The sequence below is a fragment of the Triticum dicoccoides genome, chromosome 6A (assembly GCF_002162155.2).
Source record: "Triticum dicoccoides isolate Atlit2015 ecotype Zavitan chromosome 6A, WEW_v2.0, whole genome shotgun sequence".
NCBI lineage: Eukaryota > Viridiplantae > Streptophyta > Magnoliopsida > Poales > Poaceae > Triticum > Triticum dicoccoides.
The window spans coordinates 333,413,230-333,429,235 of NC_041390.1; the positions used below are offsets into that span (position 1 = coordinate 333,413,230).

General features: G+C 49.0%; 1 long non-coding RNA gene across 2 annotated transcripts; it reads right to left on the bottom strand.

Moving 5' to 3' along the window:
* Positions 1-7,998: 7,998 nt before the first annotated feature.
* Positions 7,999-11,628, bottom strand: LOC119316871. Of its 2 annotated transcripts, XR_005153386.1 has the most exons (4): positions 11,345-11,628; positions 10,447-10,529; positions 10,223-10,333; positions 7,999-8,322 (listed from the first exon to the last, which is right to left on the bottom strand). It is a non-coding gene; the product is annotated as an uncharacterized LOC119316871 (long non-coding RNA). The 2 variants fall into 2 exon arrangements; XR_005153385.1 differs by lacking the exon at positions 10,447-10,529 and having other exon boundaries at positions 11,345-11,615.
* Between the last annotated feature and the right edge of the window lie 4,378 nt (positions 11,629-16,006).

Below are 16,006 nucleotides of genomic sequence, written 5' to 3' on the forward strand. Positions count from 1 at the left end.
AGTCCTCATGACTCACGAATACTTCCAAAAACAGTTACAGGTGCCGATGATACCAGTGCAGGTGATGCTACCGAATTCAAGTGGGAGTTCGACGAGGACCTTGGTCGTTACTATGTTTCGTTTCCTGATGATCAGTAGTGGAGCCCAGTTGGAACGATCTGGGATCTAGCATTTGGTGTTTATCTTCCTTTTTATTTGGATTTGACCGTAGTCGGTCTATGTGTGTATTTTGGATGATGTATGAATTATTTAAGTATTTGTGTGATGTAGCGATTGTAAGCCAACTCTCTTTATCCCATTCTTGTTCATTACATGGGATTGTGTGAAGATGACCTTCTTGCGATAAAACCACAATGCGGTTATGCCTCTAAGTCGTGCCTCTACACGTGGGAGATATAGCCGCATCGTGGGGGTTACATAAGTACAGTAGGAACACGAAGATACGAGCAGTAATACCAACTGCAAGAAGAACAATAGTAAGACATAGTACTAGTACTACTGTACATACTAAAGTGTTCAAATAACAAGAAAGAACATAAAGTTCAAATAACGAGAAAGAACATGACATAGTTCTGCTGGGGGCTCAACACAACTCACCCCTGAAATAAAACTAAGGAACTAGTCTGCTTGACATTGTAGTATAACCAGCATGAGCGACGACACTACCACCTTACTCGGAGTCTGAGTCCACGTCCTCGTCCATCTTCCCCCTCGCCGCCGCTTCTTTGCTTGAACTGGACACTGGGTTCTGCTTCTTCAATCAAACCTTGTAGATATTTAAAAAAGGTAGGCATCCATTGCTGTGTACATGATGTGATCTTCATCTATTATTTTCGACTCCCATGCATGATGAAACTCATGGTGAGGTTTCTTCATTTTAGTGTACGAGGGATCAATCATGGCTGCTGCCCGGGTCAGCATTGAATGCTGAGAGGTGGACACCAAGCTTGCCTTCTGGAGATCGAAGGGCTGGCCTACAACGAGGCCTATCCGACCCAGGACATCCTTGTCATTCCTAAAGTCTACAGTAGCGAATTTCACTCTTTCTTCCTTGGGGAAGTTCTTAAAATCCCGGCACTCAATGTCAGCATGGAATATGTTGTAGACCAAGCACACGTTATGTATGCAAACCTGGATCACGGCGGGATTCTCCTTCTCAGCCTCTTTTAGAATATTCTCGCTTTCCAGGACTGTGGTGTACTCAACATCTTGCCCAGCGACCCACTCATCCTTTGACCTGTTGAACATGCGTAGGAAGTGAGCAAGGCATGCTTTCACCGTCGTGGATCCACGGGTGTAGCTGACGATGAACTCATCACCGGTGATGGATCTAACCTGGTACTCAGCGGCGACCATGGAGATTTGGGAGGCCATGGATTTTGGAGAAGTTGAACTGGTGTAATGTGAAAGGACGGGACAACTGGGAGCGAACTATTCTCTACTCTTATAAAAAGAAGAGTTTGTGATGATGGTGTGCCTGCCATCCTGCAATATAGGTCGTCCGATCTATATCTAATGGATTGGAAGGAAACTATTACAATTTACCTGCAGATAAGGCTTTCCCTCGTTCATCCTTTTCTCCCACAAGATCTTGTTGTTCTGTGCAACGCACAGGCATCTTGCTAGTGTAAGGTAGAAGACGGGGACGAGTAGGGCGTGCGAACGGCGTGGGGTTGTTGGATTGCCCAGTGGATACACGGCTGCAAGCCCCAAAAGAGTTCTCGAGTACTATGCGGCACCCAATGGATGTCATGTCTACTAGACCCATATCGCTGGCCTGGCAGTATAGCTTCCGCCTGTTCGCACGCCATGCAGGCGTGTGGATGTTACTTCACTTAATTCCCTCAACCGCCATGCCTCCCATGACCTTTGCCTCCCCCGCACGATTGCGCCCATGTCTCTATGCACACACATCTCAGCCGTTGGTTCCAAGTAGATCGAACGGCTCATGTTGTCCAGAGGCGGACATACCATCACCACCAACTGAGATTTTTATAGGAGTGGTCATGCATGCATGTGGTGTAATTAATGCATCGGTTTACACAATTTTTTGAGAAAAACAAGAGTACTAATTAAGTACTTATGCAAACTATAGAATTAATTCCACCATTCATCATCTGCCTTGGTTGAAGAGATTTTCAAATTAGGCCCTATAAACCGGAAAGGAGGGAGTACCACATTACCACCACTATGGCCAGCCTTAATCATCACATGCAATAATTTAGTGCACCTTTACATCTGAATGCTTGCTTGACTCTCCTTCTCCCTCCAGCAGTCCCACTACTCCACCCCGTGTGGAAAAAATCTTCATGCATGACTCCTCCATCGCGCTCATCCAATCCGTTGTGACTAGCAATACTTCCACCCCTTCCCTTACCTGTAATTTACTCCAAAAAATATGCCTACATAGCTGCTTCAGTTACTTAACTGTACGTGCATTGGGTCACTGACATGTGGGCCCAACAGGCATCTGGCCCAGATGTCAGTGACACAATTGGACCTGCAGTTTAGTCAGTGAAGCTCAGTCCATATATTACGTAGGTGTGCCATTGCTCACGATAAATACCACGCCTCGCACGGCATTTGGAAGAACGCTCATGTTCATTGCTATCTCCTCCGCCTCCCTCTCACGTCGACCACCATGAAATCCCCCTCCCAAGCCCTAGGCACCCCTCGCTGCACCGCGCGGATGGTCACGCATCGCCGTTCCGTTTCTCGCCGCCACTAGTCAAGGAGGACGCGTCGCCATTCCATTCCTCGCCAACACTAGTCGAGGAGGACGCATCGGTGTTCCGCTCCTAGCCGCGACGCGTCGAGGTGGACGCGTCGGTGTTCCCAATCTCGCCAGCACGCACGTCGGACGACGCGTCGGCTCCCCGCTATGAGGAGAACGCCGTGCCGCCCGCCGAGCACCCCAGCCTTGAGGAGCTTTGGAAAGAAATGGATGTCGCCTTGTGGGAGGCTTTGCCTCTGGCAGAGCGCGCCAAAATAGAGGCGGAGAAGAAGGCTGAGGAAGATAAGTGCGCCGCGGGGCAAGCTGCCTGGCAGGCCTATGTCGCGTCCGCGAGAGACAGGCAATTGTCTCTTTGGCAGAAGGTTCGTGCGAGGGCCATGAGGGTCGCGGAGGACGCCCGTGCCTAAGCATTGAGTGCAGTCGGGCCCAAGCGCCTCATCTACGCTTGGCGGTACATGGACCGGGTGCACGCTTCCAACGAGGAGGAGTACCTGTTGGCGCCGGATGACCACATCGGTGAGATCGCGCTCGCCCGCCGGCAAGCCGCCAATCAGCACGTCGCAAGTTGCGAGGCTGAGGAAGAGGCGTTGTGTCGGCGCGCTAGGAAACGACAGCGCACTAGGGCACTCGTGGCGCGCCACAAGCGCTCCTGCGAGCGTCGTGGCTTTTATTAGGAATATAATTTAGTTTCGTAAGGCGATCTCATTAGTTTTGGAACGCAAATGATAAATCTCGAATGTTTGGGAATTATTAGTGTCCTTAATTAAGTATGTAAAAGGAAAAGTTTGGAAACCTTGTCTATCCGTACGCATTTTGTAAGTATGTGCATATGTCACATGCACCAACATTTCATCATTTAAATCATTGGTCAAAATTTAGCACAAATTACAATGGTGACGAATAAACCAGTATGGAGCAACTAGTAGTAGTTTAGAAGCACAAATAAATGAGTGAGACACCTTAATGTTAATCTCCACTGTGACTATTCTTATGGGAAAAGCTGGGGAAGTGACATCTTATTTTTTAAGCCACCAAAAGAACTGGCCCTAGGAGTAGTAGCTAGGGATACTGGGAGTAGTAGCTAGGGATCGAGTGTGTGAGATGAACCGGAGAAAGTAAATGCAGAGAGATGAAATGCAAAAAAAGACGGAGGGATGTGATGGTTGCTTGTCTGTTTATTTTACCAGGCCACTTATTACTGGGAGTGGTTGGGTTTTGTGATATGACAGCTTTACTGCCGCGCCACGAGCAGGGTGAGACTCGTGTGCAGCGCCGCCCTCTACACTAGTACTACATCGGTCGTGGTTTATTAGTCCCCCATTGAAATTGACTGAAGATTTAACTGAAAAATGTTAGTGCATGTCAACAAAAACTATATCGTTGGATTCATATTTGAACATAGTTTTCAATGATTTAATTTTAGGTGACATGCATCAGCATTTATCGTACTATATATAATGCTGATTCAATTTTTGGTCGTACTAATCTATAGTAAGGTGCCCGTGCGTTGCACGGAATAGTGAAATGCATTGATCGGGGAATTGTTTATTTTCACAAAGGATGTGGGGGTCATCTCATGTGTAACAGGTATCGATAGGTTTATTCATATATTATTTCATCTCTAGAGCTCACAAACATTCGGGTGAAATAGATAAAAAGGTATATTTTGCAAACAAAACCGTTCAACTGTTCAACCTGCATCCAAAACTAATGAAGAAATAACACTTATTGTGCTTTGCAAGAAATGATCTTTAAGAATTAGTTTTTGAGTATTGATTGTTATACATGTTGGCTACAAATGACACGGCACTTTCTTATAGTCAACATTTGGCTATACTATTAAGTATTAACCATGCCCTTATACACCTAGATGGAGGGACTAAATCAGCATGACTTGGAAGGGGGGAGAGGAGATGTAAGAAATGGTTCATCATAAGTCTTTCACCAGTACTGTAGTAAAAAAATCATACATGGAAGATTCCAGAGTAAACCATAAATGGATACACTTTTATTCATGTGCGATACTCCAATAGACAAAGATCATGCATGGAAGTCTCCACATGCTTAGACATCGGATTACATTTAGCAAAGACTAATGATAAACATTTAACTTGGTAGTGCATATGTCCAAGTGAGCCTCCTTGGAGTCCCCATGCACCATGTTGGGGGCGAAATCATACCATGTGTCTTCCATGTCCACATCGGCGGGAAGGTCCCAGCTCGGCACAGTCCTAGTCAGCTTGATGTAGCCAGTGTCACGACTCACGTACCTCTGAGGGGTACGAATAGTGAGCACGCACCCATACATCGGCCTCGTGTCATTGTCAGCGTCAGCGGCGTCGCCCCTGACGCACACTACAGAGACAGGGCGGCGGCCTGCGCGGGCCTCGTCGGTGCCCACGATCAAGAGGAAGACGCTGTCGTCCTCCTCCGAGACTAGCAGGCGGTGGTAATCCTCCAGTGACTCCGGCACGGTGAACGGGTAGCTCGTCTCGTACTTGATGTTCTCTGCCAAGGGCTAGTAGTGATCGTCGCACGCCTGCGTGAGGTGATGCACGATGCCCAGCGGCGAGCCCCAAAATGGTATCGGGCACTCATAGTAGTAGACGAAGTGCTCCTTGGAGGCATCGGCCAGGCCTTCCATGAAACGGGAGTGGCTGTAGGGACGTTGCGCCAATTGAATATATGAGCAAGTTACTACGAGATTTAGTCTGGATAAGCACAAAATAAATCATAACGGCTATAAACAGGGATTAAACTAATCATGTGGACTAGCATAGTAGATGAATAGATCGAATCTAGGACATAGACTAGAAACATGAATTCTACCACGATTTCAAACAGGAAGGACAAAAACACATACGGTGCAATGGGAGCAGCACCGTTGGCGTTGTGGTTGTCTCCCATGTCGTTGAGGAAGAGGTTGTCGAGGTAAGGGAAGAAGTCATCGTCTATGAAGTCATTGTTGCCAGCAGTCGCGAGAGTGCGCTCCCCAAATTTCAACAGCGCCCACCGAATGGAGTGCAGGAGGGAGTGGCTGTAGGGGACGTTGCGGCCGCCGGATGGACCATAGGAGTAGCACACGAAGCAGTAGATGGTGCTCCTCCCTAGTCTCTATCTCAACTCTTATCTCTATCTCTACTACTCTTCTTTATTTTTTATAATATGCTAGTAGCTATCAAATCGAGTAGTACTGCACCGCCCACTTCATGCCCGGCTGAACATGCCTCCTCGCCTCCATCAAACCCCTCCGTTAAACCCGCATGCAAACCGAGAAACCTACTCTGGCCCACGGGAGGAAATTTGCTGGGTGCCGTTGGAGAATAATAGAGTCACGTCCAATCCATTTGAGTTAATTGCGTGTATGATTCTCCCTCTATAAAAAGTTAATTGCATCCTTAATCTTGTACTCCAAGTACTCTGTGTGTTCCACTGTCAGTATAGTGTACATAACTTGTAGGCTGGCTATACATTCATACAGAAAGTTAGAAAGAAACAAATCCATCCTTAATCTTGTATTCTAAGTACTCCGTGGGTTCCATTCCCGGTACAGTAGCGAAAGAAGTATATATTAAAATATATAAAAGTCTACAGTTTATGACAGAATTCGAACTCAGGCCATCGCGCTGCAAGCATCTGGCCCGGACCAGTACACCAGGTGTTTGTTGCGAACGATGCAAGAGATAAACCTTTATAGCAATGAGCCTGTCCGTTGCAATGGATCCAATGTAGAATAATACATATTCACATATTTGAAAGAAAATAGTTTAGTTTTGATAAACATATCACTAAAAATATCTTATGTTTCACTCCAAATATATTCTTTGGGTTGTTTTGATGAGGTAAGGGAGGAAAGGGGTTTTGTGTAAACTAGAGGAGAGAAGTCGGAATTGTTGCAAAAGGCCACAAATTACATCACAACCGTTAGATGTAGATCAAATGGTCAGAAATGGCGGATGGCAGACACACCATCACCACCAACTGAGTCTTTAATAGGAGTAAGTAATATAGGAGTAGGAGTAGAGAAAAAGTTGGTGATGAAGGTGTGCCTGCCATCTTATAGTATAGACCGTCTGATCTACATCTGACAGATAGAAAGCAAACTATTACAATTTTACAAAAGATACCCGCACCTCTCTCCACATTTTCAAATAAGTCATTGCCTCGTTCATCCTTATCTCCCACAACCTCATTGCCGAGCAATTAAAAAAGGCAGTCTCTGGAACAATCTGGCATGGTGGCCGCTGCTGGCGCCGTCCATCCCCATGCCTCTGCCCAGTCCGACCACGAGTCACCACCACGCCCCACTCCTCCTCACCTTATCTATCATCTTTCTCGAGATATCATTTTTTCAATGAAATGCTCGAGATACCATGTTTCAGATAAAATTCTCAAGATATCATTAGTTTTTATACATGGGATAACTCCTGCATGGGTCAATCACAATAGGTGTTTTGTAAAAAATGCATCTTGATGTTCCATGTAATGCTCGTGTTGTCGGCGTTTTGGGAACGGGGGTCCCCAGACTTGCCTGCCTGCGGCCTGCGGCGTGGCTGAAGTGGGGGCCCAGCGTGGCCCATCTTCATCAGCTCATGCTTAAGACCCTCGCGAGGGGCCAAGCCTTGCGGGGCGGACGACGGGAAGCTTCCTCTAGAGAGGCCTCATCAGGCAGGCTCGCGAGGAGGCGGATTGATCAAGGCAAGGGTACCTCACTACACCACAGTTAAGTTTTGGTGACACATCAATCTGTGGGCATATGGTACCTTTGCCGACAGATAATTTGCCGCTAACACATATGCTGACAGAAGACAAAACAGTCGGAGGACTTGTTGTGGGCAAAGGTATTGCCGACAGAAGTTTACTTGCCGACACTTTTTTGGTCGGCATACACCCTACCTACGCCGACAGATGATATGTCAATGTACACCCTACATACGCCAACACATGGTCTGTTTGTTTACACCTACCTATGCCGACAAATGGTAAGACAACATACACCCTACCTATGCTGACACTTGGTCTGTCCAAATAGGTCTTTAGCATTGCCGACACTTAGTGTGTCTAAAAAGGTCTTTGGCATTGCCAAAACATAGTTTGTCTGGCTACAATGTAGTTATGCCGACACTTTCTCCAATGGAATGTTTTTGCCGACATATAAATTGTTGGTGAGATGGTATACTACCAGAACTACAATTGGCTATTGCTCCGATTCAAATGTTATACAATGTTCACCTCTTATCCACACACAAGATCAAGAACACATATTGCACAATCATTGATCACAGATTCAAACTCAAGTCAATCTTGACAAAGCAAAGTTTGGCCATCTTGGCAAACATCTAGAAAACACAAGTCACATAAAAGGACCCTTGTTTGATGGTCTAAAAGAGTTCAAACACTAAATGGTCCAAACACTTAAGTCACATCCATAGGATTTCTACTCCATATCACTTGAACACCAAATGGTCCAGAACACAAATAAGATTCATGATTACAATTAAGTTGGATGATCCAAAATACTGCGGTCAACCAAATGCTCCATAACACTCCAAAGTCATCACATCCATGAATACTAGGTGGCTGATTACCTGAAAATATTACACAAGAATTTGGTAGAAAGTGCAGTCAGCTCAAGTTATTCGAAGCTCATAGGGAGATTGGCAGCCAAGAGAAGCACAAGAGTATTCATGACATATGCCCAGAACACATATAACATAGTTCTGCCATATGTGATGTAAAATATTTTTAAAATGCTGAAAGGAATCATCATACAAACATATCTACATATACATAGAGTAAGCATTTCTCCATGGCAGGCATATCTATAGATTCTATTCAACCTCTTACATGGAAGAAACTGTAGTAGGATCAGCCAGTGTAAAGTTGTATTTGTTCTAATACGAAGTTAGCTCAAATATGGAGGCTATGGGTCAAATTCTCATATGTCCCAACTGAATGGGACTACAAACATGTGATTGTTACTCGCGTGTACATATGAGGAATATGTGTGGGTGCCCCATAACCATTTTACCTACTTCAAAGTTCGAAAATAATTGTGTTCGCACGTTATCTCATGAAGTAGAACTAATATGTACAACTTCAGACCAAAAAACTGTAGGATGTGCAGTTTAGTTTATGCCACTAGTCATCAACCCTACACAGGCTAGCTACCATCGTTTTCATGAATGTGTTAGTATATACTTAGAAATTACAGAATTTAGAAATATTTTAGTAGCATACAACTGAGATGATACTCATGGCATTGTTGTTTAATGATGAAAACTGAACGAACATTATTTGTACGCACCGGCTAATGTGGTGCATCCACTTAGGTTGCGTGCACCATGCGATCAAGGTTTATTTCTCCCGTGCAAAAAAGAAATAGTTGGCATGTCTCTAAGTATACCTTCGTTTGATGGCATAAATCATAACTTCTATATCCAGTGCAATGATTTAATTAACTATTCTCAATATCTCATGGCTCAAAAGGACCTCAGAAAATAAATTATGATCAAGTTGATTCTTTAATATAGTTAGTCCTACTATGTTAATATGTGAAAACTGATGAAAAGACTCCAGCATAAACTCATTTTTATGAAACAATAACCTTTTTTCAAAATATAAACAATAAACAATTATATAGATTTATTCCAAGACACTTTCAATTTTTTTTCAGTTTGGTTATATCAATATAACTAAGCAAGTCAATAGAAACTAATGAAACTTGTAAACCCAAACAAATAGGGTATTATAAATTGAACACCAATAAAAAATAGAGGATACTAAAGTTCCTAAATTAGTACTCCCTCCGTCCCAAAATAAGTGACTCAACTTTGTACAAAATAAGTGACTCAACTTAGTACTAACTTTGTACTAGAGCTAGTACAAAGTTGAGTCACTTATTTTGGGACGGAGGGAGTACATCACAACGGTAAAGTAAATGTTGTTATAAAAATAGTATCTTGCTTTCACGCACATTGCCATAGTAATGCTACAACTACATGTCACACATACCTTTGTTACCTATTGCCATTGGCATTGAAAATATGTGACTGAATTGAAGTATTATTTAGAAGACCACATATACATAGAGTAAACTAGAAAGAGGAAATTTTCATACAAGTAAAGAAAATTAAACAACATGGTTTACAATTTATCACCCTTGAGATCAAACTTACAAATCTGAATTAGATGCATCATAATAATTGGAAATATTTATCACATCTGCCGCTAACTGAAAAACTTAAACACATTACTCATTAAAGTTGTAGCTGCAAAACCAAAATGTCAAAAATAATATTAACTCCTTCCCAATTTACTTGTTTTAGATAGTGTTAGATTCATTGGTATCTAGAAAAATTGAAGAAGAGTAATTCGGGACGGATGGAGTACAAACATTTTATTTAGACAGCTACTAAAAAGTAAGGATTATTGAAAGTTGTTTATCAAAAGTTGTAGGACGATGCAAACCCCACTATACAGACTCACCGGTTAATAAAAGAAGATAGAGATACACACATTCATGCCCAGATGTGAAGCGCAACACATCAATCTTGCTAGGAACGCACCAATCAAACTAGCTTCAGCCGTCAGGCCTGTCTGCAACCATATGGGAACAAAGAAAAAAGTGAAGATTCAATGATAAGCACCGGAGACTATGGAGAACTATTATGGGAAGAACAAAGTAAATGGGTCTGGATCTGTTATCTCACTATGCGCAAAGCGCTTGCATGTCATCCTTTCCCAAACACCATCGATCTGTTCTTTTTCCCTTGCAAGAGACGCATGACGGACGCTGATGAAAAGTTCATAGATTATGGTAGACAGATTAGTTGAGCAAGATCAATTTAGTAGGATCTTGGGTGGTGTCGCTTAAGCAGAGAAACTGGTCGAGCCTCAAGCGACATAGCACATGGCCGGGGGAGATTTTTACCGCTACGTACGTACTGGTAGCGCCATGAAGAAGGCGGGTTCAGGTTATTTCCAATCAGACCACTTTATCCAAGGGCTACTAATCTGTCCACCATAATCTATGAATTTTATCCAAGGTCTATGAGAAAAGTGGTACTCTAGATTTTTTACTAATTCTAGCAATATCATCTGTATAGCTGGTTACACATGCAATCTAGACCGACATTTCAGAAACTTGCAATCTTATAATTCAGACATTTGAAGTAACCCATCCCTGTAGTCATCGATCTGACCAACAAATTAGAAACTGAAATAAAATAAGGTTGGATTGTGCACTTCTCAGTAGCACCACAGATCCAACAAGTAACCTTCGTAATGCCACAGCCTAATCTTAAACAAAGGGACTGACTAACTAAGCAGGGATCAGTTTAGGTTCAGACTAACAACATGTTCAATCACTCCAACGTAGCTACCAACAATACAGCTCACAGGTTGAAGCAAACTAGCAGGTCGATCTATGAGAGACACAGGATGTTGCTCGTGTTTGGAAGAACAACCGCGGATGCCATCATCGACCCTTTACCTAGCAAAGAACAGTTCATCTGGCCTGCGTACATGAAGGAGGGAGAGAGCCGACAGCTATTCTGAGGACGACCTGCGACCAGGTGTGTGGCACCTAGCACATGACGGGGAACGCACCTCGAAGGCCACCGGCTGCCCACCAATGAAACGGGCCTGCGGCTGATAAATCTGGACAAGGGTCTTTGCGGGAGAGAAAAGGGGCGGCGGCGGCAGAAGCAGGGGCCGGGGATGTGGAGCTCGAGGTCGGGGGATGTGGTCGAGGGCGGGGGTTAGGGCGGCGGGCGGACGGAGGTCGGCGTCGGAGCTATCACCGCCGGCGGCAGGGACGGGGGGTGGCGCGAGAGGGTGGCGGCGGAGGAGATGCGGGGATGAAGCTGGTGTTATTTGGGTTGGGTCTCAGATTCAGGGATAACAGGCCAGCCTGGGTCAAATTCGGGCCGCGCGTAGCCGATATTTCCCCGGTCGCGCGCCTAAATCAGCCGCCAAAATTTTCAAGGTCTCGTTGATTGACACGTGTACACCTATGCCAACACTTAATCTGCTTCCGTACACCCTACCTATGCCGACATATTTAATGTCCCTAAGCACATACCTACGCCGACAGAAAATATGTCAGGGCCCACAGATAGGCCGACAGATAAGATGTTGCTAAGTACTTGCCGACTGATACGTCATCCCTACGTGGCTGCCGACACATAGTTTGTCCACATTGTCATACCTCTCCCGACACATGATCTGAGGACAAAGCTTAAGAGCTACGCCGACAGATATCCTGTAGAGATTGGTGGACCTTTACCCACACAAGTGTGTCACTTAAGCTCTACCGTGGTGTAGTGCCTCGCGAGGATCTCGTGACGCAAGCCATGACGATCAAGGCCAAGCGGGCGCCAGGCGGGCGCCGGCCTGCGCAGGGTCCTTGTTTCCCCTTTGCTGCAAAGGGGGCAAGCACAGGCCAAGGCATCGGGCAAAGGTTGTCATTCCGGTGCAACAAGACCAAGACCAGCAGAGCGGCAGGACGGAGGTCACGTGGAGCCCAAGACGGCGTCATCACCAGTGCTTTCGGCAGCCGAAGACCACCTTTGGTCAGGATAACTTGTACTAGATGTTCCCCTTCAAAATGGCCAATTGTTGGCGTCCTTCCCGCTCAATTACTCGGGGAGAGGCCCAGGGCCACTATAAATAGAGCTAGCCTCCACCAAGGAAGGGGGGACACCCGGGAAGAAAGAGGAGAGAGAGATCTGGTAGAACCCTAGTAGAGAGAAAGAGAGGCGACGAAACTCACCCTAACAGTTCATCGCACCAGCTCAAGAACACCTCTCGCGAGGCTGTTCTTCCCCTGTACTATTCATCATCAGCCCCAGAGGCAATCCACCACACCACACACTGGAGTAGGGTATTACACCACAACAGTGTCCCGAACCAGTATAAACCTCGTGTCTCTTGTGTTCTTCATCATTTTCATCTTAGTTCGCACGAGAGGATCGGACGTAGATCGGTAGGGGATAGATCTCCGCGCGCACCCCAGTGTTCGAACCTCAAGGGTCTGCCGGAACCCGAAATCCGACATTTGGCGCGCCAGGTAGGGGTGCGCCGGAGTCCTTCTTCCTCCGTGTCGCGTTCCGCCGCTTCGCCACCCAGATGTCAATAAACCCGGCTGCCAACGCCGACCGCTGGGCGGCGTGGCCCGCCCACGCCGTGCCACCGTCTCAGGGCGACCTCAACCGTGCGCCTCAGGCAGCTCGCGCTCCATAGGGTGCTGCGGGACGCGGGCGATGCGGCCAGACGTCGCCTGCCCTCATGCCACGACTGGTGCGGGCTGCAGCAAGGGCCTCGAACCACGCCGCTGCCATGGCGCCATACACCCGACGGGAGCAGGCGAACTCCAGGGCCGTGCTCACGGTGGCACGAGAGATACTACGGTGTCGCTTGCTGGAAGGCGGCCACGACGTGTTGTTGGAGCGAGTGGCCGAGCTCCTGGACGCCGCCGCCTCAGGAGCGCCCCCTTTCTGCATCCAGCTGCCGCCCCAGATCCAGGACAGGTCGCACGACGGCATTCTGGGCGCCACGCGATTTCAGGCGGGCCCCAGGGCCGGTCCAGTGCCAACACCTCCGCCAGCACCGGGCGGCTGATCGCGCCGGCCCCTCCCCAGGCCGGCGAAGGGATGCGCGCCGCGGCCTTTGGCCTCGGCGGACCACCGCGTCATCACATACAAGGCGACGCCCCAAGCCAGACTTCGGGCGCTACAACGAGGTCCACGAGGTGGTCGCCCCGGAGGCCTATGTACCCCGCATGGTGGATCAAGGGCGCGAGCTGGAAGGAGGTCACGGCTCGTTCCTCGGGCCTGGCTCGGACGAGGAGGCGCCGGAAGCCGAGCTCTTTCAGGAACCCCAAGACAGCATCGACAATCACGCCGACAGCAGCAACTATCGGGTACCACTTATCCCTCGGGATAGAGCTTACGCTAACCATGGGTCATAGGATGTACAGGTCACTGCAGCGGATGGCTGCCCCAATGCTGCAACCTCTTATCCCTCAGGAGGAGGGTGCAGGGGGCTGCAGGAAATGGGCCGAGATCCAGACTCACCCTCGCGGCGGTCGAGCCAAGGTGTTCTCAGGAGGTAGGCCCTCCGCCGGGGAGGTGCCCCATGGCCTACCCCCGGCGGAGGACCCGTGGTCGTCGGGGGAACCGCTGGCGACCGCTCTACCCCATTGGCATCGTCCTTGGTTTCCGGTTGCCGTTAATGGCGGCCAGAGTAAGGCGCAAGGCGGGGCCTTCGTCTGGCGATATGAAGCAAGGCCGGTACCTGTGAAGAAGGCCCAGTGCCTGTGAAGCTCGCCGGCCCGTGACACTCTCACGTAATAATGAGTGGGGACGTACACGCCCCGGAGTCTCAGGAGCACCGGCCTCAGGCCCTGGGGCTCCCACCCATGCCCAGTGGCAGCACTTAGCTCCGCGCTAGTGAGAAGACATCGAAGACTAGACTAGGTACCGGACGCGGCTTTTTTGCTTTTCTTCTGCCTTCTTGCCTTTTTGCTTCTTCCTTGTCGGCAAGTTTTTTCGGTTGGATTTAAGTTGGATTTGAGTTCGAAGCTTGCGTGCATTCGGGGAGGGGGTGTTTAGTCTCGTTCGAGCAGTATCTCTTGTTCTGGTTTTGGCTTTGCGTCCAAGGTTAACATCGGCTGCCCCCCCCCCTCGCGAGCCCCTCGCGAGCCGGGCCGGGCCAGGCACATTCACAACCAGGACCGCTGTCTCCGCACCCTCTGCAGAGGTCCTCATCACAGGATCCACAAGTTAATCGAAAGACGCCGGAGGCATAGCATCCCCCCGCAGGCCCGCTCAGGGCACGCCAGGGCCGGAAGGTAAACGAATCAACCGAACCTTCATCGGGCTAGCGACTAAACTCACGCATAATGTTGTGCTCACCAGAGTGCGGATTACAAATCTTTACATGAGGGGCCTCCCCTCCCGAAATGCTCTTACATTCTTCAGGGCCAAGACCGAGTCTTCTTCATGCAGGATAAACTGCGGAGACATGCGGTCAGTCGGACATATCACTCACCGCGTCTTGGGCGTCCTCGGAGGCATCACTAGCGCTGTCGGTATTCCAGCCGCCGCCGGCTGCATCTCCATTAGCGCCAGGCTCGTCCACAACATCGCCTTCATTGGCGCCCACAACCACGCCGTCGTCATCGGACGCAAAGGCCCTGACGAGGGCGTCCACCTTGTCCTCCACCCACTGCGCCAGGTCGCCCCGAACGGCAATGGGCACGGGTGCGATGGCAGCGTCGAAGTCGAAGTGGGGGTCCCTGTCCTGCAGATGGCTGAAGACGCGGGAGAAGGCACGCCCAAGCAAGGCCCGGCTCCTCTCTTCGACAAGCCAGCGGGACCTCTCAGACTGGTTCTCCAGAAGCGTCACCACATCGGTGAAAAATTGGAGGTTGCCGGCGTAGTTGACCTCGTGCGGCTCCCTAGCGGCAGCCTCGCAGATGTAGCCCAAAGCTGTGTTGGCCCTCTCTTGGAGCTTTTGAAGCATGGGGGCGTGCACGTGCTCCAGAACCCGCCACCGACGGAGCTCGTCCTCACTCCGCTGCGCGACGGCCTCGGCGTCATCGACCCTCCGTTGAAGAAGAAGCAGCTCCGCCTGGGAAGAGGGCAGCTCCGCCTGGGAAGACGACAGCTCCGCCTGCACCGCACCAAGGGCGGCTGCGGAGGAATCCGCACGCCGCGTCTCTTCAACCAACTTTGCCTTGATAGCCACTGTCCTGCCCTTAGCCTCGGCCCCGATCAACATCAACCTCGCCTCGTGTTTGTGCTCGAGGACCGAGCGAGCTCCCGCCACACGGCGGTCGGCCTCTTCCTGGACCCGGGCTTCGCGCATCGAAACGTTCGACCTCCGCTGGGCCGCCAGGCGCTCCCTCGTCTCCAACCTCTCCAGCTCAAGGCTACGCTCGGCGGCCTCGAGCGTCAGCACCTCCTCGCGCCTCTAGAGCTCCGCCCGGTTGATGACGGCCTCCTGCATCGACCCAAGGGCCATGTGGTGCCGCTCTATTTGCTACTCCAGGGAATTGCTCCGGGCTTGGAGCTCCCATACGCGCTCCTCCGCATCCTGGCATCGTCGGTCTGCCTCCTGAGCCTCCTCGACGGCCCGGGAGCAGGCCTCCTGCGAATCCGCTAGCGACGCTTCGGCCTTCGCGTTGTCATGGTCACGTTGATCACACGCGAGGGCAATGGCAACCTTCAGCTTGTGCCTCTCCTCAGCAAGGCGCAGGCCTTCAGC